Raw genomic sequence first — 20,717 nt, 5'->3', positions numbered from 1 at the left:
GCTGATAATGTGAACATCTAGTAGAGATATATGGAAACATAGTGTCATGTTGTGTGTGTACTGCTGATACTTACAGTGTCCAGCCAGAGTCCAGATTCTGCCACAAATGATGAAAAACTGCCAGGCAAGGACTGGAGGCACAAGGCAGAGCCACACGTAGCAGAGCAGTTGGAAAAACATGTTGTAGAAGTCAGATATAGCCAAATTCAGGGATCAGTTCAGGGAGAACACCAGGTATGCTGCTGCATCAAATGCTGCTAGGCCTGGAGTGACAGTTGAGGTGGCTCATGCAGCAGCTTGAGACTGTAACTGCCACTGCTGGAGGCTGGCTCATGCAGCAGTGTGAGACCATAACTGCCACTGCTAGAGGCTGGCTCATGCAGCATCATGTGACCATAGCTAATGACAACAAATAGCACAGCAATGATAATGATTAGAATGGTGCTTTTTCTGTACTATAATATGCAGAAAATAGAAGCAGTGAGTACAGTGCTCCTCAGAAGCGCCTCTTTCAGGCTTTCAGGCTTTATATACAGGTCTGTGTAAATAAATGTATTATTTAAAGCCCAGTTTCAGAATTTTTAAATAACATTTTTTTGTATATTCACAGTGTATATTTTCCTGTATGTGAAAACACATTAGCTCTGACAGCACATGTTAATCAATAGGCTGGTTCACATCAAATGTTTTTTTGTATGCATGTCAAAAAAAGCCTTAGTAACTACTCCTTTCCATGAGGATGCAGTTACTACAGCGATAGTAAAGGCCCTGGTACCACTACATCAGTAGGGTGTTGCTATAGCTTCTAGCTCAGGGTGCAAAGGCCTAACAATGGCGGGTAACCAATTCCCTGGGGAATACAAGCCTGCATGGGGCACAAGTGGTTAGCAGTGGAAGGGGGGACTGTAGGCTGTCCATTTTCTTATTTATTGACAAATATGTTGAAATCTGGCATTTAAGGGGTTTATACATCACTTTTTCATGCAAACTTTAAAATCTGTTTTCTCAAAAACTACAAAGGGCCTTTTTCCACTACAAAGCTGAATCGCAAAATCGCAAATCGCTAGTGATTTTTAAATCGCTAGGGTTGCTACTTTATCATAGAAATCATGAGAAGTATTTTCCACTATAGTGATTCGATTTGTAAATCGCAAATTGCGATCGGTTTCTGGACTGATTTTCAGAGGGATAATGCAATGCAAATGAAAATCGGAATCGCAAAACAAAATTAATGAAAAATCGCAATCGCTGGCGTTTGTGATTTGTGAGTGCGATTGCTAGTGGAAAAGGGCCCAAAGTGTTTTTTTCTTTGCCATAAATTGTGAATTTGTGTCGGGGGTTTCACAATTAATGTGGACAGTCAGCACCATAGACTTCAATGCAAAATTGAAATGTAACTCTTGAAGGATAACAGAGCTGAATGAAAAAGTAAAAAAGTCCTCCGTTCCCCTCCGTTATTGTGCAAATCCCCCCGCAGCCAGGTCAAGCATTAGTGCGCAGGCGCTGACCCAGCTGCGCGTGTCCTTGATCACGCACTCTGCACATGATGTCACTACTACGTTCTGAGCATGCGCAGAGCACTCCCAGCTGCGGGTGCGCAATTAATGATGCGTGCTTTCTGATGCCTAACTCTAATCTCCCCCCACCCTAACAGCTAAAACTTACCTTCCGCTACACTTCTCACTAAGCCTATAGCTCTTTGTTGCCCCTCCATGGGTCTGATTCGAATATAAGGTGTTCCCTATACCTCTATACTGTGAGTCAGACACACTTGTCTATTTTTGTGCTGATTTAAGCTGAACACTCATGTTAATCAATGGCCTAGTTCACGAATCTATCAAATAAAGAGGGGGAGGAAATGCAGCAATGATAATAGAGGAATTTTACTATTGGTCAGTGATTACATCTACAGTGGGAAAGTTTGGGCAACCTTGTTAATCGTCATGATTTTCCTGTATAAATTGTTGGTTGTTATGAATGCCAATTAAATATATCATATAGGAGAAACACACAGTAATATTTGAGAATGGAAATTAAGTTTATTGGAGTTACAGAAAGTGTGCAATAATTGTTTAAATAAAATTAGGCAGGTGCATACATTTGGGCTCTGTTGTCATTTTATTGATTCCAAAACATTTAAAACTAGTTTTTGGAACTCAATTTGGCTTGGTAAGCTCAGTGACCCCTGACCTACATACACAGGTGAATACAATTATGAGAAAGAGTGTGTAAGGGGGTCAAGTTGTAAGTTTCCCTCCTCTTTTAATTTTCTCGGAAGAGTAGCAACATAGGGGTCTCAAAACCACTCTAAGGCCTGGAACCCACTACAAAACGCTATCGCTAATCGCAATCACTAGAGTTTTGTATGAGTGTTTTGTAAGCGATTTCATGAGCGTTTTTGGGAGCGATTTTAAAAAGCGTAATTAATTTGCCAGCGGTTGTGTAGCGATTAGCGTTTTTAATTCTGATTGGTTCTTTCAATTAATTTTCATTTTGTAACAGTGTGCAGCAATGTAAAAACGCTTGCAAAATCGCTCTGTGTAGGTTTTGACGAGCGATTATGCCAGCGTTTATATACTTTACATTGCAGAAACGCTAACACTAATCGCTAACGCTAAATGCGAAAAATGCTGCATATCCTGAGTTTTGTGATTTGGTAATCGCAATTGCACCAGTGGAATTTAGCCCATCCATTAACATTAGCTGAGCGTTTAGGGAAATTGCCAGCGGTTTGAATCGCTCCCTAAACGTTCAGAAAATCATTCTAGTGGGTTCCAGCCCTAAGGCCTGGAACCCACTACAAATCGCTAATCGCCATCGCTTGCGTTTTGTATGAGCGTTTTGTAAGCGATTTCATGAGCGTTTTGGGTAGTGATTTTAAAAAGTGTAATCAATTTGCCAGCGGTTGCATAGCGATTAGCGTTTTTAATTCTGATTGGTCCTTTCAATTAATTTTAAATTTGTTACAGTGTGCAGTAATGTAAAAACGTTAGCAAAATCGCTCTGTGTAGGTGTTAATGAGCGATTAGGCCAGCGTTTATATAATTTACATTGCAGAAACACTAACCGCTATAAATGCTGCATGTCCTGCATTTTGTGATTTTGTAATCGCAAATTCGCAATAGCTCCAGTGGAATTTGGCCCATCCATTACCATTAGCTGAGCGTTTAGGGAAATCCGCTAGTGGTTTGAATCACTCCCTAAACGCTCAGAAAATCGCTCTAGTGGGTTCCAGCCCTCAAATGATCTGAAGACAAATATTGTTCACCATCATGGTTAAGGGGAAGGATACAGAAAGCTGTCTCAGAGATTTCAGCTGTGAATTGACTGCTTTAGGTTAAAGGATACCCGAGGTGGCATGTGACATGATGAGATAGACATGGGTATGTACAGTGCCTAGCACACAAATAACTATGATGTGTTCCTTTTTTTTTTCTGTGCCTGAAAGAGTTAATTATCAGGTATGTAAGTGGCTGACTCATTCTTGACTCAGATAGGGAGTGACTATAGTGTGACCCTCACTGATAAGAAATTCCAACTATAAAAACACTTTCCTAGCAGAAAATGGATTCTGAGAGAAGGAGAGAGATAGAAAGGGTCAATCGTTCATAAATTTTAGCTCTGGCATACTTCAATGAATGAAGTAGATTTAAACATAAAATAAAACCGTGGAATATCCTAAAAAGTCAGTATTAGAAAGGGGAAGATAGATACAGTCGTTTATTTCATTCGTTTATTTTTGCCTCGGGTGTCCTGTAAGATACTTGTAGCCACTCATAGAATTTTTTGTAATCCAACTGCTAATTGAATGGTAATTTTTACGTACAGCCTGGTGAATCTTGGCCTAAGGCTATTTCCACCAAAACCTCCAGGCACAGGAGCTGGTTTTTCCCCTAAGCAGTGTGCCTTCTGAACTCAAGTCACACACACAGAAAAACTGTGACCCAGGCCTAAATAAATATGTACTTATTCCGTGGTTCAGCATGTAGTTTTGCACTACAGTACCTTAAATTCCTTTGTCTGCACATGTTTTTTTGCACTAACTTGTTTTAACGTCTTTGTCTGTTTATTATTACATGGTTTGCACTACTATGTTTTATGCTCTATGCCGATGTGCACCACAAACAATTCCGAGTGTGGCAACTGCTGCACTTGGCGAAATAAATCTGATTCTGATTCTAATACTTGGTGCAGTGTAATCTTCACGATTGTGCTGCACCCAAGAAGATGCACCAGCAACGAAATCTGTGAGGCATACTTTCCATTAAAAATATGCCTCTCCTCCAGGGTTATCATGCAAGTTGGCTAGTAATGCACTGCATGCAACATGTTACCACACCGGGACCCGCTTCACAGTGACGCACCATGTTTAATGTGATAGGACTTCTACTTCTATGATGAAAGGCAGCATTTTTTCAGGCTGCATATAGTGTAAAAGAGGCCTAAATCTCAGTCAACCAGGATGGATTATTTCCAGCTGAAGATTGGAAGACCATCACATAACCATGGCAACCCAGTGGCAGTGAATGAGAAAACCTCATTCAGTGCTGCATCGGCAAACCACCAACAGCCAAAGTCTCTCATAAGTCTGAAGATAGTAGTCTGGCCATAGTTGTTTGTGGACCTGCTATCTAAAGATGTACATTTGGAAGCCTGTGGCTGGCCTTACTGTAATATGTGTCTGGATTTGTAATCAAGCTGTATAATAATAAACCCACAAACATAACTATTGAAGGTGTCAGTACTTGTGGTCACTGGGGTGAATGCACCGCATGATCAGGACCACCATAAAGGATCACTACAAAGTACACCTATAGGGAAACAAACAGACTACTTACATTAACTCATTAGGCTAGATTCTTTACTATAATGCTGACCCTCCAGACATAATACCTTGAGCCACCTGGTGAAAGTATGGAGATGAGCTGTCAAGAGAAAGTCAGATGTGTTCAAGTAGAATGATGTAGATAACAACCAACCAAGCCAAGCCAGGTAAAGCTTTGTTATAGGGGAGATGGAGATGAGCACTGGCTGATGTATATATTTTTCAACTGTGTTATGTATCTAGAAAGGCTAAATCTTGTTATTTCTCGGCACAGGCAGTGGGGAGGCAGCCAAGGTACCTGAGTGCAGCTGGTGCCATACTCACACTTGACATGAGGCTTTTTTTGCCACCATCTAAAATCATTGTCATTGGGCTGCATTAAATTGTAGCCAAAAGGCACTCCGTGGCCAGCAGACAGGAGCCCAGTAAGCGCGCCGTTCAGAAAGAGGGTTTATTGTTGCATGTGGCTGCTGCACAAGCTCACCAGGGACCAAAACACAAGCCAGAAAACTCCCCCCCCCCCCCCCCCCCCCACCGCTGACTTCAAAGGATTTTACACTTGACTCCCACAGAGATCTGCAATTTTGGACTGATTTGAGTAATCGGTCCCCACCAATAGACTGATGTGGTGTGTGAGCTCAGTGCTGCTGATGGAGGGATAATTATTTGCTTTTTAGTAAAGGAATTTGTAATCTTTGTATGTGGGACAGTGTTTAGCCTCTCAGGTTGCTTGCCATAGCTTTTTTATTTAAAGAGAACCCAATCAGCGGGGAGGGAAGGGATGCAGGCGGGGACCGGAGCTATGGAGGAGGCGGGTAAGCGGCAGAGACTGACAGATGCAGAGGTGAACAGCTGGCTGCGTCACGCTGTGTGTCGACAGCTCGGCGACTTATGGGGGGAAAGCAGAGCGCAGGGGGGGGGGGGGGGGCAGAGAGGAGCAGTATAGCAACAGAGGCTGGGCAGTATAGGCAGACCCAGCATCTGTGTGCTGATAGCATTTTTAAAACCCACCTCCGATTCTCTTTAAAAGTGTAAGACCAACCATAATGTCTAAAGTACCCCTGAACTGGAGGCAGCCATTATTATTTCCTTTTTAATAATACCAGTTGCCTGGCAGTCCAGCTGATCTCTTCAGCTGCAGCAGTGTCTTAATCACACACCTGAAATAAGCATGTCAGCACGGCAGCCAGGCAATGGGTATTGTTTCAAAGAAAATAAATATGGCAGCCTCCATATCCCTCTATGTTCAGATGTGTGTTAATATTAGTTGTGGATATAATTTATAAGGCCGGATCCACACTATAAGCGCTTTTGTGAGTGCTTGCGTTTGATTAGCGCTTGCTGTGTGCATTTTAAAAAATCACTCACATTCACTTTCATTAAAATCATGTTAAAAATCATGTACAAATCGACACGATCACGTGCGTTTTTCACGTACGTGATTGCGGCAATTGCGTTGATTTTTTTACCGCGATTTTAATGAAAGTGAATGGGAGCGATTTTTTTTTAAAAGCGCTCTGCAAGTGCTAATCAAACACAAGCACTCACAAAAGCGTTTACAGTGTGAATCCGGCCTCAGGGCTAGACCTGCAGTCAGGATTTTCTTAAAATGGTTTTACTTTCCCCCACGCTGGTATTTTATTGTGTCTGTGTCACGACTGGTAAAGAGTTCTTTTCACTTCCCTTTCTTGATGGCTGTTACTGGGGAAACTGAACCAAGGTGGCAACAATATTCTGACACCAGGTCTAAACTACACCAATGACTATGAATCTAAAATGAAAAAATTGGCTTGCGTTTCCCTTTTGCAGTGACTACCAGACCCACAGTACCTGTAAATCCCCCAAGGAAGGCTCTCTGCTGGGTTTTCCCAACAATCTACTCTATACAAACAGCACATCAATACCCACCATCCAGTGCAGTCATTGGGAACTTCACTACTGGGGGTTTGATGAGAGGTCCACAAAGTGTAGACACAGTGTGTGGTGACCAAAACCATTATTAGTGATAAGTCTCAGATAAAAGTTTAATGTACACCTGTACACACTTGGAATAGGCATCCAAAATGATCTTTGATGATCATTTCTGGTTACCTAAATTGCCAATGTGTTGAGGCTTTTAACACACTCCAACCACACAGGCAGGTATCCCCAGAGGAGACACACACGGCACACAATTTATCCCTAGACGCACCACAAGAGGAGGATTTACACATAGTTGACTTCAATGAAGACACAAACATTTAGGTCAATTAGTTCTAATTTTAATTTATACTGCCTGAATACAGGTACAAATTGTATTTACAATTGTCGTGGGGTCATCTCACCCTGGGATCCAGAAGAAGGCGAAAACCCCCCCAGAGGCAAGTTAGGTCTAATTTGTGCCTCGGAGGGGAAAAAATTCCTTCTTGACTCCTATGTGGCAGTCGGCTTTTACCCTGGATCCCAGGTATCTCCCCAGATCATGCTGCCTCGCTGTCTCTGCTGGGCATCTTCTGTCTTCTCTTCTTATCTGGTTGGGAATCTTCTGTCACCTCTTGCAGGGACATCCACAGATGGTGGGGGGATTCTGGCTACATATATGAGGGGGGAAGGATCAGCCTACCTATACAAGGGGGGAATTTGGCTACCTTTGCTGTGGGGGATCTGGTTACCTATGCAAGGGAGGACTCTGACTACCTATACTATGGGGGAATCTGGGGAAACATAAGTGGCAGAATGCTACCTTTAATGGTGGGAATTTGGCTACTTATTACTGAGAGTAGGAGGCACATAATGTTACTTTTACTAGGGGGGGGGGGTGGGATATGGCTACCTATACTTAGGGGGGACTCTGGCTAGCTATACAGGGAAAGGGAGGGGGGGGATCTGACTACCTATACAAGGGAGACTATGGCTGCCTGTACTTACCTCTCACTATTTTTAGTGGAGTCTCTTGTTACCTTTACATAGGAGCGGACTCCTACATATCGGAAGAGACTCTGACCTACCTACGCTAGGGTTGTTTCTGTCCAACTATACTGGGGGGGGGGGCTATAAGGCTCTTATACTGGTGGAATATAAGGCTACCTATACTGGTAGGAGTCTGGCTACACATATATATGATCAGAGCGTCTTGGTCTGATCTAGACAAGAGGGGTCTGAGCCCCATAAAGTGTCTGCCACGGGGCTAAAAAGCCTCCCATGACCATGCGGTAAAAGAATGTCAAATCCAGTAATATGGAAATCCATGGAGGGAGACCCAGGTGCACTCTATATGAGCGGATGTTCCGCCATCTGCCCTAATCCAGGAAGTGCCCCTACGTCTTCATGCACCGGTTACATCACCTCAACTAGGAGATCCACTATGTGTCTGACCAGAGAGTCTAGGTCTGATCTATACAAGAGGGGTCTGAGCCCCACAATGTGTCTGACCAGAGCGTATAGCTCTGATCTATACAAGAGGGGTCTGAGCCCCATAATACGTCTGCCACGGGGCTAAAAAGCCTCCCATGACCATGCGTTGAAAGAAAGTCAAATCCGGTAATATGGAAATCCATGGAGGGAGACCCAGGTGCACTCGATATGAGCGGATGTTCCGCCATCTGCCCTAATCCAGGAAGCGCCCCTACGTCCTCATGCACTGGTTACATCACCTCAACAAGGAGATCCACTGTGTCATATCCGATAATAAAGTGAATATTCAGTGTTTGAAGTGGCCCTGATGGAAATAATGCTGCGAGAGCTCTCAGGATGTTTCTGTCCCTCGCACTAGCCACATAGCATTCTGATGGTTACCAAGGGCTCGCCATGCTGCTGCTGCTGCAACCCCATTGGTGGAATAGGCTCTTCACCCAGAGAGTCCTGCACATCCCCCCACTGACGACCTGGGAAAGAGCTGTAACCCCCTGCTGGCCACTACACTCTACCTATCACTACCTACTGGCCACTATCATCTACCTAATACTACCTGCTGGCCACTACACTCTGCCTATCACTACCTACTGGCCATTATAATCCACCCATCATTACCTGCTGGCCACTGCAATCCAACTATTACTACCTTCTGGTCAGTACAATCTACCTGTAACCCCCCACAGGCCACTAAAATCCACCTATTACTACCTACTGGCCACTATAATCCACTTAATACTACATGCTGGCCACTACAGTCCACCTATTACTACCTGCTGGTCAGTACAATCTACCTATCAGTACCTGCTGTCCAGTACAATCTACCTGTCACTACCTGCTGGCCACTACAATCCACCTGTCACTACCTGCTGGCCACTACAATCTACTTGTCACTACCTGCTGGCCACTGTAGTTTACCTATTACTACCTGCTGGTCAGTACAATATACCTGTCACTACCTGCTGGCCACTTTAATCCACTTATTACTACCTGCTGGCCACTACAATTTACCTATGCCTACTTGCTGGCCACTATAATCCCCCTATGACTACTTGCTGGCCACTGCAATCTACCTGTCAATATCTGCTGGTCACTAAAATGCATTCATCACTACCTGCTGGCCACTGCAATCTACCAGTCACTACCTGCTGCCCATTACAATCTACCTATCACTACCTGCTGCCCATTACAATCTACCTATCACTATCTGCTGCCCACTACAATCTACCTATCACTACCTGCTGCCCACTTCAATCTACCTATCACTATCTGTTGATCACTATATTTTATCTATCACTACTTGCCAGCCACTAGAATCTAACATTTGCCCCTTACTAGAATTTAATGATCAATACCTGACTGTCACTACAATCTGCCCATAACTACCTGCCGACATACCTATCTGCCCATACCTACCCGCCAGTAGAATCAGGTTTTGACTGTGTATATGTGTGGGGTGGACACAGGTTGCCTCTCCTGGGGAGCCAAGTGGGTCACACATGGTCTTGCAAGCTGGCAAGCCACAATCACTGAAAGAGATCAGAAAGACAACGTGTTAGTTTAGTCCAACAACGAGATAAATAAATATTTCAACATCCAGTTGCATATTATGCATACTATTATGCATGGTCAAACTGACCATCCCTACTGCTGATCTCAGTGAAGATGGGGGGGAATCAGACTCCAGGGAGGTCTTTCCTGGTTATTGTAGTTAGGATCCCATTGAGCAATATGTACAGTGTGCTGTACTCATCCGCTGGCGGAGCAGATAATAATGGCGCACAGCACGCAGGTAAAATAAAGGCGCCGCATTCAATTACCATATTAAACGCTATTTAGAGTATTTAAGGTTACAAAATGGCGCAGGTTATTACAAACGCTATTTATCGTTTTAATGAAAGTGCGCTGCAGCTTACCCCTCCTGCTTGTAGTGAAGCCCCGTCAATGCACCGGCAAACTTTACAGGATGATCGGCTCAGCAAGTGCCTGCAGCCGCGATGATTGCAGAGGCTGGGCTGTGCACTGATAGCCCCACAGTTCCGGTGCTGTTACCGCTCCTCGGCCTGACCAAAAATCATGGTGCACAGTGCAAGCTGGTCAGGCAGTGGAGCGGCAATAGCACCCGAACTGTGGGGCTATCAGCGCACAGCCCAGCCTCTGCAATCATCGCGGCTGCAGGCACTTGCTGAGCTGATCATCCTGCAAAGTCTGCCGGTGCATTGACGGGCTGCACTACAACAGGAGGGGTAAGTTGCAGCGCACTTTCATTATAACGATAAATAGCGTTTTTAATAATTTTATCGGCGTCTCCGTGCGCCGTTTTTTATCCCACGCCATTTTTCACTGGACCCATCCGCTGGACGTATATCTACAACCTTATATGGAGATCATGTATTATTTATGTTGTGGATACTGTGCTGGAGTGGCAGAACTGTGAATTATGGGACAAAATAAAGACTTACCACCTCCATATCACCAGTCCTCCAGGAACAGGCCCGCCCGGGAGAAGGGGCCGCCAAACGGTCGCGGAGTCTCTGTCAGGGGGGGGAGAAAACATGTTGATTAGTCATACTGTTCACACAAAATAATGATCACAAGATCAAATGAGATTACATTGAAATAGTTCTAGTTTTGTAAAGGAAATCTGTCTTTTTCCCCCCTAGTTATTACAGTTCATATTTTGCATACAAACGATGCTCAACTTTGCTCAAAGCTGCTCTAAAAGTCTCACTAAATGTTGCAGCTGCATGGTATAGTGCAGTCAGCATGAAATCTAAATCTATTGATATGCAGCTGTGACTGATTGATGCAGTGCAATGCTATGTGCCACTGATCTACCGCCACGCCTCCCCCACCTCTATTTGTTCAAGTAAAAATCCATAAAAATTATGATTGATGTGTCACATTGTGCTATAGATTCCCATGACAGGGAAATTTGATGTGTGTATGGCTCACTTTAGTATTGGTCTGTCAGAGGCAAAATACTAGACAATGTGACAGAAATCCCTATTTATCACTTTAGGGTTGGTATGATCCTAGCACCAATTAGATTCAGCTGCGGGGATAAAAATGTATGTTGCAGTTACCAATACTCCACTATATAAGCTTTGTAAAACATTTTTCATGTGCAGTTTTGGCTCTCCTTCCCCATTGCTCAACTCAATCTGCTTAATCCTCTTACAGAGAGACCTAATTTCTCATACCTGACCCTAAACTCCCATCATAAGGGGTAACCTGTTTCCTGACAGCTAGGACTGACCTCTTTCCAACATTAACCCCTTCCTTATGGCTAATCATAACCTGCCCCCCTAAAATTAACGTCTTTCTGATGCCTAACCAGCCAGCCACTAGCGACTAAAATTTACTAAACCTAAATCCCCCCAGCACACACTACCTACCTAATGCCTAACACTTAAACATCCCCCCCCCCGTGTACACTACCTGCCTAAACCTAATCTCCCCCAACAGCACACACTACCTACTTTATGCCTATCACTTAAACATCTCCCCCCCAGCACACACTACCTACCTAATGCCTAAACCCCCCCCCCCCCCACACATACACTACCTGCCTAATGTCTAACCCCCCCCCCTCGCATACACTCCCTGCCTAATGTCTAAACCTAAACTACCCCACACACACACACTACCTACCTGTTGCCTAACCCTCCCCCCCCCGCATACACTACCTGCCTAATGTCTAACCCCCCCCCCCCCCACACACACACACACACATACACTCCCTGCCTAATGCCTAAACCTAAACTCTTTCCCCGCACACACCACCTACCTAATGCCCTTAACCCCCCACCCCACCTACCTGCCTAAAGCCTAACCCTTAAACCCCTACTAGGATAATTCCCCCCTTCCCAGGAAACATTACCTGCCTAATGTCTAAATCTAAACTCTTCCCCCCTTTAACAACACACTATCTACCTAGCGTACGTTAAAAAAGGGCGCCGGGAAAAAAGGGCGCAGGGTTTTAAAAGATAATCATGAATAACGTTTAAAAAAAAATTGTGTTGTATTTCGTTTAAAAATAATGTTTTATAAAGTTGTAAATCATTAAATAATGTGTATAAAATCGGCAATTTTAAAAACGTTAATCTTCCCTGTTTAAAAATTGAAATTTATAATAACGTTTTATAAAACATTAATACGAATTTTCCTAAAGCTATACCTAACCCTACTCTCACACAGAACCCTCCCTGTACCTATCCCTAACCCCTAGACCCCCCTGTTGGTGCCTAACCCTAAGACCCCCCTGTTGGTGCCTAACCCTAAGACCCCCCTGTTGGTGCCTAAACCTAAGACCCCCCTGGTGGTGCCTAACCCTAAGACCCCCCTGTAGGTGCCTAAACCTAAGACCCCCCTGGTGGTGCCTAACCCTAAGACCCCCCTGTTGGTGCCTAAACCTAAGACCCCCCTGTTGGTGCCTAAACCTAAGACCCCCCTGGTGGTGCCTAACCCTAAGACCCCCCTGTAGGTGCCTAAACCTAAGACCCCCCTGGTGGTGCCTAACCCTAAGACCCCCTGTTGGTGCCTAAACCTAAGACCCCCCTGTTGGTGCCTAAACCTAAGACCCCCCTGGTGGTGCCTAAACCTAAGACCCCCCTGTGATAAGCATTAATAACGTTTTAAAAAAATATGGTGCGGTTTTTCGTTTAAAAATGTAAAAAAAAAAAATGTACGGTTTTTCGTTTAAAAGTAATGTTTTAAAAAAATATTGTACTGTTTTTCATTTAAAAATAATGTTTAAAAAATTATAAATCATTAAATAATGTGTAATCATGAGAAACAGTTATAAAACATTAAAAGTCTCCGGGCGCCGCTTTTAAAACGTTATTTTTCTCCAGCGCCCTTTTTTCCTGTTGGGCGCCGATTAAACGGTATTTATTATGGAAGTGAATGGCGGCGCCCTTTTTGTTGTCCACCTGCCTCATGCGCCCAAATTTCCTGCTTCCATCTACCTAACCCTTCACGCGTCTGCACAAACTACCTACCTAATACCTAAACCTAAACTCTTCCCCTGCGCACACTGCCTACCGAATGCCTAATCCTTAATAACACCCCCCCCACTCAAACTACCTACCTAATGCCCAACTCTTAATCCCCCCCCCCACACACACACACACTACCTGCCTAAACCCACTAGCTACCTAAGTGCCCATTTCCACTAGCCGAGATACGATGCATTTGTGGCAAAAAAAGCCCAAAAATGCTAGTTCTCGGGCGCCACCATAGACACCTAAAAATATCAGCATTTGGAGCCTGCGGTGCCCGATACATAGCGGGTGCTGTGGTATCACCTGCTGTTTACCGGGTGTCCATATTTCTGCTCCGCCGCGCAAATACTGATATATTTCATATTGCGCCTATTGCGGCACCCAATTAGTCCACTTGCTGCATGCGCCCTTTTTTATCCTTTACTTATGCGCAGGAAAGAAACTGACATCCTGCTGCATAATTCTGCACATTCTGTGCATCTTTTTTATTACATTAGCGGCTGTGAAACAAATGTGTGCGTTTTTCTGCATATACACATGGTGGGAAGAAAACACACACAGAAAACTGAAAGCCAAGTGTCCCGTGCATTATAGTGGATGTAATACGGTATTCCCTTTACTAGTCTCTTACGTGTTGGAGCAGGTTCACTCAACCGGAAGAGTGGGTGCACTCGCCTGCCTGTCTTCTGATCCCAGGACTTCTGGATAGCCAGGGCAATCGGCATGGCATTCCTGGTTCTTTCACGGTGCTGAAAAGAGAAATATATATTACATTTTGAATTAACACAGAAAACAATACATATTCTACCTAATTGGCACTAATTAGGGTTGATTAGCTGCAATAGGGAGGAATAATAATACTCACCAGAGATCTCTGCACTTCAATGAGCTGTGAGTACAGCAGGATGGCGTCAGGGCTGGGTGTGATGACGAGGGGTGGTCTGGAGAAGAGACGCCGCACTGCAGAAAAAAAACAAAACATCACATTAAGCACAAGAAAATGTAAATTCCTTATGGACTTTTGATGAGAGATATAATAAAGTCATGTCTCTTGCTAGTTTTGCCCTAAAAAGCATGCCTCCCTCTTATTTGACAAAGTTGGGAGGTTTGCTACAGACACACTGCCAAGTGTTTTGCAAGTGTTTGCGATTCATTTGCATTTTGAAAAACGCATTCCAATTGACTTGAATGATACTCGCCGCAAAATCATCATGGTTTTGAAAAACCGCAGCAAAATCGATTTCAAAACAAACACATTGCAAACGCTTGGCCGTGTCTCTCAGCCTAAACTACTATGGTACATTACCCTTAGGATGCAGTTGCTATGGCAACATAGAAAAGCCTCAGTAGCCTCCCTGGCGGTAAGCCCAACCTGAGCTCGGGCTTGGAGAGATGAGCTGCGAGCGGTAAGCCCAAGCTCAGGTCAGGCTAGGGAATTCCCTGCCTTTTAGGAGTCCAGCGCGCGATCACTGATGCACAGCAGGACTCCAGCATCTCCCCCGGCTCTCCCCGGCCTTTCTGCGTACATCGCTGGCCGCCGGGCTCCCCGTAGCCCCGCTCTTGTTCCGGGGACCCGGCGGCCAATCAGAGCGGCGGCGTGATGTCACAGGGCGGGACAAAAATTTAAAGTGGCCCTGAAGAGTCGCACAGGGCAGAAGAAAAAAAAACATGTGTTTTTACATATATACTGTATAAATTTCTGCATCCATTCTGCATCCAATCTGCATGTAGTGGAAATAGGCCCTTAGGGTTAGGCACCACCAGGGGAGGTCTTAGGGTTAGGCACCACCAGGGGGGTCTTAGGCTTAGCCACCACCAGGGTGGTTTTAGGGTTAGGCACCACCATGGGGGTCTTAGGGTTAGGCACCACCAGGGGGATATAGGGTTAGGCACCACCAGGGGGTCTTAGGGTTAAGCACCACCAGGGGGGCACCGCCAGGGGGTTCTAAGGGTTAGGATAGGTAGAGGGAGGGCTATAAACAATATTTTCATGAAGAAACGATAAATGAAGGTTATACACAATATTATACAATTATAATGATTATACATATATTATCGTTTTTTAACAAACGTAATTATACGTTTTACTTTCAAAATGGAAAATTATCGTTTTCACAATTTGCGATTTCATACACATTACAATAATGCTTTACAAATTAATAAAACATTTAATAAACGAAATAAAACACAATAATTATATACACACTGTTACCGCTTATCGTTTACACCACGTGCCCTTTTTCCCCGATGCCATTTTTGCATGTATGCCTCAGTATCTACTACTTGACATAAGGGTGCAGTTGCCACAGTAATGGTACAGTCCCTTGTACACACATTTTACATCAGCAGGAGGATGTTGCTGTGGCAACATGGAAAGGCAGTGGCGTAGCTAAGGAGTTGTGGGCCCCAGTGCAAGTTTTCCATTGCCCTCCTCCTCCCCAGCACTCTATACATAACAATTGATGCAGCGCACCAAAACCTGCCAAGAACAAGCACAGTGTCAGAGGTGCAAGAAGGGGATGGGGAACAGTTTGATTACTGATGATGATGATTACTATATTCAGAGCATCTATAGAAGTGATTATTACCGGCACAGGACCAATAAAGAGCTAATACTGTGGCGGAAAGTGGACCCCCTGGGGACCCTCTGGCCCAAGGGCCCTGGTGCAGCCGCTACCTCTGCATCTCCTATTGCTACGCCACTGTGGAAAGGCCTAGATTTAAAAAAACAAATGAACCCTTGATAGATAGGGATAGCCATTTATTATATAAACACTAAATACTACTAATAAATCTCCTCCCTTGGAAACCCCCTATGGCTGATAATGTGAACATCTAGTGGAGATATGTGGAAACATAGTGTCATATTGTGTGTGTACTGCTGATACTTACAGTGTCCAGCCAGAGTCCAGATTCTGCCACAAATGATGAAAAACTGCCAGACAAGGACTGGTGGCACAAGGCAGAGCCACACGTAGCAGAGCAGTTGGAAAAACATGTTGTAGAAGTCAGATATAGCCAAATTCAGGGATCAGTTCAGGGAGAACACCAGGTATGTTGCTGCATCAAATGCTGCTAGGCCTGGAGTGACAGTTGAGGCGGCTCATGGAGCAGCTTGAGACTGTAACTGCCACTGCTGGAGGCTGGCTCATGCAGCAGTGTGAGACCATAACTGCCACTGCTAGAGGCTGGCTCAGGCAGCATCATGTGACCATAGCTAATGACAACAGATAGCACAGCAATGATAATGATTAGAATGGTGCTTTTTCTCTACTATAATATGCAGAAAATAGAAGCAGTGAGTACAGTGCTCCTCAGAAGCGCCTCTTTCAGGCTTTATATACAGGTCTGTGTAAATAAATGTATTATTTAAAGCCCAGTTTCAGGTTTTTTAAATAACATTTTTTTGTATATTCACAGTGTATATTTTCCTGTATGTGAAAACACATTAGCTCTGACAGCACATGTTAATCAATAGGCTGGTTCACATAAAATGTTTTTTTTTATGCATGTCAAAAAAAGCCTTAGTAACTACTCCTTTCCATGAGGATGCAGTTACTACAGCGATAGTAAAGGCCCTGGTACCACTACATCAGTAGGGTGTTGCTATAGCTTCTAGCTCAGGGTGCAAAGGCCTAACAATGGCGGGTAACCAATTCCCTGGGGAATACAAGCCTGCATGGGGCACAAGTGGTTAGCAGTGGGAGGGGGGGACTGTAGGCTGTCCATTTTCTTATTTATTGACAAATATGTTGAAATCTGGCATTTAAGGGGTTTATACATCACTTTTTCATGCCAAACTTTAAAATCTGTTTTCTCAAAAACTACAAAGGGCCTTTTTCCACTACACAGCTGAATCGCAAAATCGCAAATCGCTAGTGATTTTTAAATCGCTAGGGTTGCTACTTTATCATAGAAATCATGAGAAGTATTTTCCACTATAGTGATTCGATTTGTAAATCGCAAATTGCGATCGGTTTCTGGACTGATTTTCAGAGGGATAGTGCAATGCAAATGAAAATCGCAATCGCATAACAAAATTAATGAAAAATCGCAATCGCTGGCGTTTGTGATTTGTGAGTGCGATTGCTAGTGGAAAAGGGCCCAAAGTGTTTTTTTCTTTGCCATGAATAGTGAATTTGTGTCGGGGTTTCACAATTAATGTGGACAGTCAGCACCATAGACTTCAATGCAAAATTCATGGAACTCTAAATGTAACTCTTGAAGGATACCAGAGCTGAATGAAAAAGTAAAAAAGTCCTCCGTTCCCCTCCGTTATTGTGCAAATCCCCCCGCAGCCAGGTCAAGCATTAGTGCGCAGGCGCTGACCCAGCTACGCGTGTCCTTGATCACGCACTCTGCACATGATGTCACGACTACGTTCTGGGCATGCGCAGAGCACTCCCGGCTGCGGGTGCGCAATTAATGATGCGTGCTTTCTGATACCTAACTCTAATCTCCCCCCACCCTAACAGCTAAAACTTACCCTCCGCTACACTTCTCACTAAGCCTATAGCTCTTTGTTGCCCCTCCATGGGTCTGATTCGAATATAAGGTGTTCCCTATACCTCTATACTGTGAGTCAGACACACTTGTTTATTTTTGTGCGCATTTTTTCTGCATAGAAAAACTGATTTAAGCTGAACACTCATGTTAATCAACGGCCTAGTTCACGAATCTATCAAATAAAGAGGGGGAGGAAATGCAGCAATGATAATAGAGGAATTTTACTATTGGTCAGTGATTACATCTACAGTGGGAAAGTTTGGGCAACCTTGTTAATCGTCATGATTTTCCTGTATAAATTGTTGGTTGTTATGAATGCCAATTAAATATATCATATAGGAGACAAACACAGTAATATTTGAGAATGGAAATTAAGTTTATTGGAGTTACAGAAAGTGTGCAATAATTGTTTAAATAAAATTAGGCAGGTGCATACATTTGGGCTCTGTTGTCATTTTATTGATTCCAAAACATTTAAAACTAGTTTTTGGAACTCAATTTGGCTTGGTAAGCTCAGTGACCCCTGACCTACATACACAGGTGAATCCAATTATGAGAAAGAGTGTGTAAGGGGGTCAAGTTGTAAGTTTCCCTCCTCTTTTAATTTTCTCGGAAGAGTAGCAACATAGGGGTCTCAAAACCACTCTAAGGCCTGGAACCCACTACAAAACGCTATCGCTAATCGCAATCACTAGAGTTTTGTATGAGTGTTTTGTAAGCGATTTCATGAGCGTTTTTGGGAGCGATTTTAAAAAGTGTAATTAATTTGCCAGCGGTTGTGTAGCAATTAGCGTTTTTAATTCTGATTGGTCCTTTCAATTAATTTTCATTTTGTAACAGTGTGCAGTAATGTAAAAACGCTTGCAAAATCGCTCTGTGTAGATTTTGACGAGCGATTATGCCAGCGTTTATATACTTTACATTGCCGAAACGCTAACACTAATCGCTAACGCTAAATGAAAAAAATGCTGCATATCCTGAGTTTTGTGATTTGGTAATTGCAATTGCTCCAGTGGAATTTAGCCCATCCATTAACATTAGCTGAGCGTTTAGGGAAATTGCCAGCGGTTTGAATCGCTCCCTAAACGCTCAGAAAATAATTCTAGTGGGTTCCAGCCCTAAGGCCTGGAACCCACTACAAATCGCTAATCGCCATCGCTTGCGTTTTGTATGAGCGTTTTGTAAGCGATTTCATGAGCGTTTTGGGTAGTGATTTTAAAAAGTGTAATCAATTGGCCAGCGGTTGCATAGCGATTAGCGTTTTTAATTCTGATTGGTCCTTTCAATTAATTTTAAATTTGTTACAGTGTGCAGTAATGTAAAAACGTTAGCAAAATCGCTCTGTGTAGGTGTTAATGAGCGATTAGGCCAGCGTTTATATAATTTACATTGCAGAAATGCTAACCGCTATAAATGCTGCATGTCCTGCATTTTGTGATTTTGTAATCGCAAATTCGCAATAGCTCCAGTGGAATTTGGCCCATCCATTACCATTAGCTGAGCGTTTAGGGAAATCGCTAGCGGTTTGAATCACTCCCTAAACGCTCAGAAAATCGCTCTAGTGGGTTCCAGCCCTCAAATGATCTGAAGACAAAGATTGTTCACCATCATGGTTAAGGGGAAGGATACAGAAAGCTGTCTCAGAGATTTCAGCTGTCTGTCTCCACAGTTAGGAACATATTGAGGAAATGGAAGACCACAGGCTCAGTTCAAGTTAAGGCTCGAAGTGGCAGACCAAGAAAAATGTCGGATAAACAGAAGCGACGATTGGTGAGTACAGTCAGAGTCAACCCACAGACCAGCACCACAGACCTACAACATCATCTTGCAGTAGATAGAGTCACTGTGCATCGTTCAACCATTTGGCGCACTTTACACAAGAAGATGCTGTATGCAAGAGAGATGCAGAGGAAACCAAAGCCGCTTGAGGTATGCTAAAGCACATTTGGACAAGGCAGCTTCATTTTGGAATAAGGTGCTGTGGACTGATGAAACTAAAATGGAGTTATTTGGGCATAACATGGGGTGTTATGGATGGAGGAAAAACACAGCATTCCAAGAAAAACACCTGCTACCTACAGTAAAATATAGGGATGGTTCCATCATGCTGTGGGTCTGTGTGGCCAGTGTAGAGACTGGGATTCCACTCAGTATCAGCAGATTTTGGAGACCAATGTCCAGGAATCAGTGACAAAGCGGAAGCTGCGCCAGAGCTGGATCTTTCAACAAGACATCGACCATAAACACTACTCAAAATCCACTAAGGCATTCATGCAGAGGAACAAGTACAACTTTCTGGAATGGCCATCTCAGTCCCCAGACCCGAATATAATTGAAAATTTGTGGTGTGAGTTATAGAGAGCTGTTCATGCTTGGAAGCCATCAAACCTGAATGGACTAGAGATGTTTTGTAAAGAGGAATGGTCCAAAATACCTACAACCAGAATCCAGACTCTCATTGGAACCTACAGGAAGCGTTTAGAGGCTGTAATTTCTGCAAAAGGAGGATCTACTAAATATTGATTTCATTTCTTTTTGTGGTGCCAAAATGTATGCACCTGCCTAATTTTGTTTAAACAGTTATTGCACACTTTCTGTAAATCCAATAAACATCATTTCACTTCTCAAATATCACTGTGTGTGTCTCCAATGTGATATATTTAACTGACATTTTTCATCATAACAACAAACGATTTACACAGGAAAATCTTAACGATTAACACCGCTGCCTAAACTTTTGCACCGACTGTATTTTAGTAATTCACTAAGAGTATATTGCATCAGAAGGCTTTGCAGTGTTTGTGTTTTTGTGCTCTGTAAGAAAATGTACTTTCTTTAAAATATAATAGATTTTCTAGGTGTTAAGGTGGTTTAGAATTTTGTGGTTGAAGTCATATTAACACCTTCGTCACACATAATATTCATGACCTACATTTACTACTTATGTCTATATAATGGGGAAGGAAGGATACCATATTGAACGTGTTAGA

The 20,717-nt window shown here is 43.5% G+C and overlaps 1 protein-coding gene across 1 annotated transcript in view; it reads left to right on the top strand.

Moving 5' to 3' along the window:
* The first annotated feature begins 471 nt into the window (after positions 1-471).
* LOC137536715 (CD209 antigen-like protein E) overlaps positions 472-20,717 on the top strand; it is an 86,865-nt gene continuing 66,619 nt past the window's right edge. Inside the window, exon 1 of the mRNA XM_068258940.1 lies at positions 472-536. The gene's annotated coding sequence lies outside the window, so the exon portion shown is untranslated. The remainder of the gene's footprint in view (positions 537-20,717) is intronic.

Source organism: Hyperolius riggenbachi, chromosome 10 (genome assembly GCF_040937935.1).
Source record: "Hyperolius riggenbachi isolate aHypRig1 chromosome 10, aHypRig1.pri, whole genome shotgun sequence".
Classification (NCBI taxonomy): Eukaryota; Metazoa; Chordata; class Amphibia; order Anura; family Hyperoliidae; genus Hyperolius; species Hyperolius riggenbachi.
The sequence above is the reverse complement of the archived record's forward strand: the minus strand, read 5'-3'. Positions and strand labels throughout refer to the sequence as shown.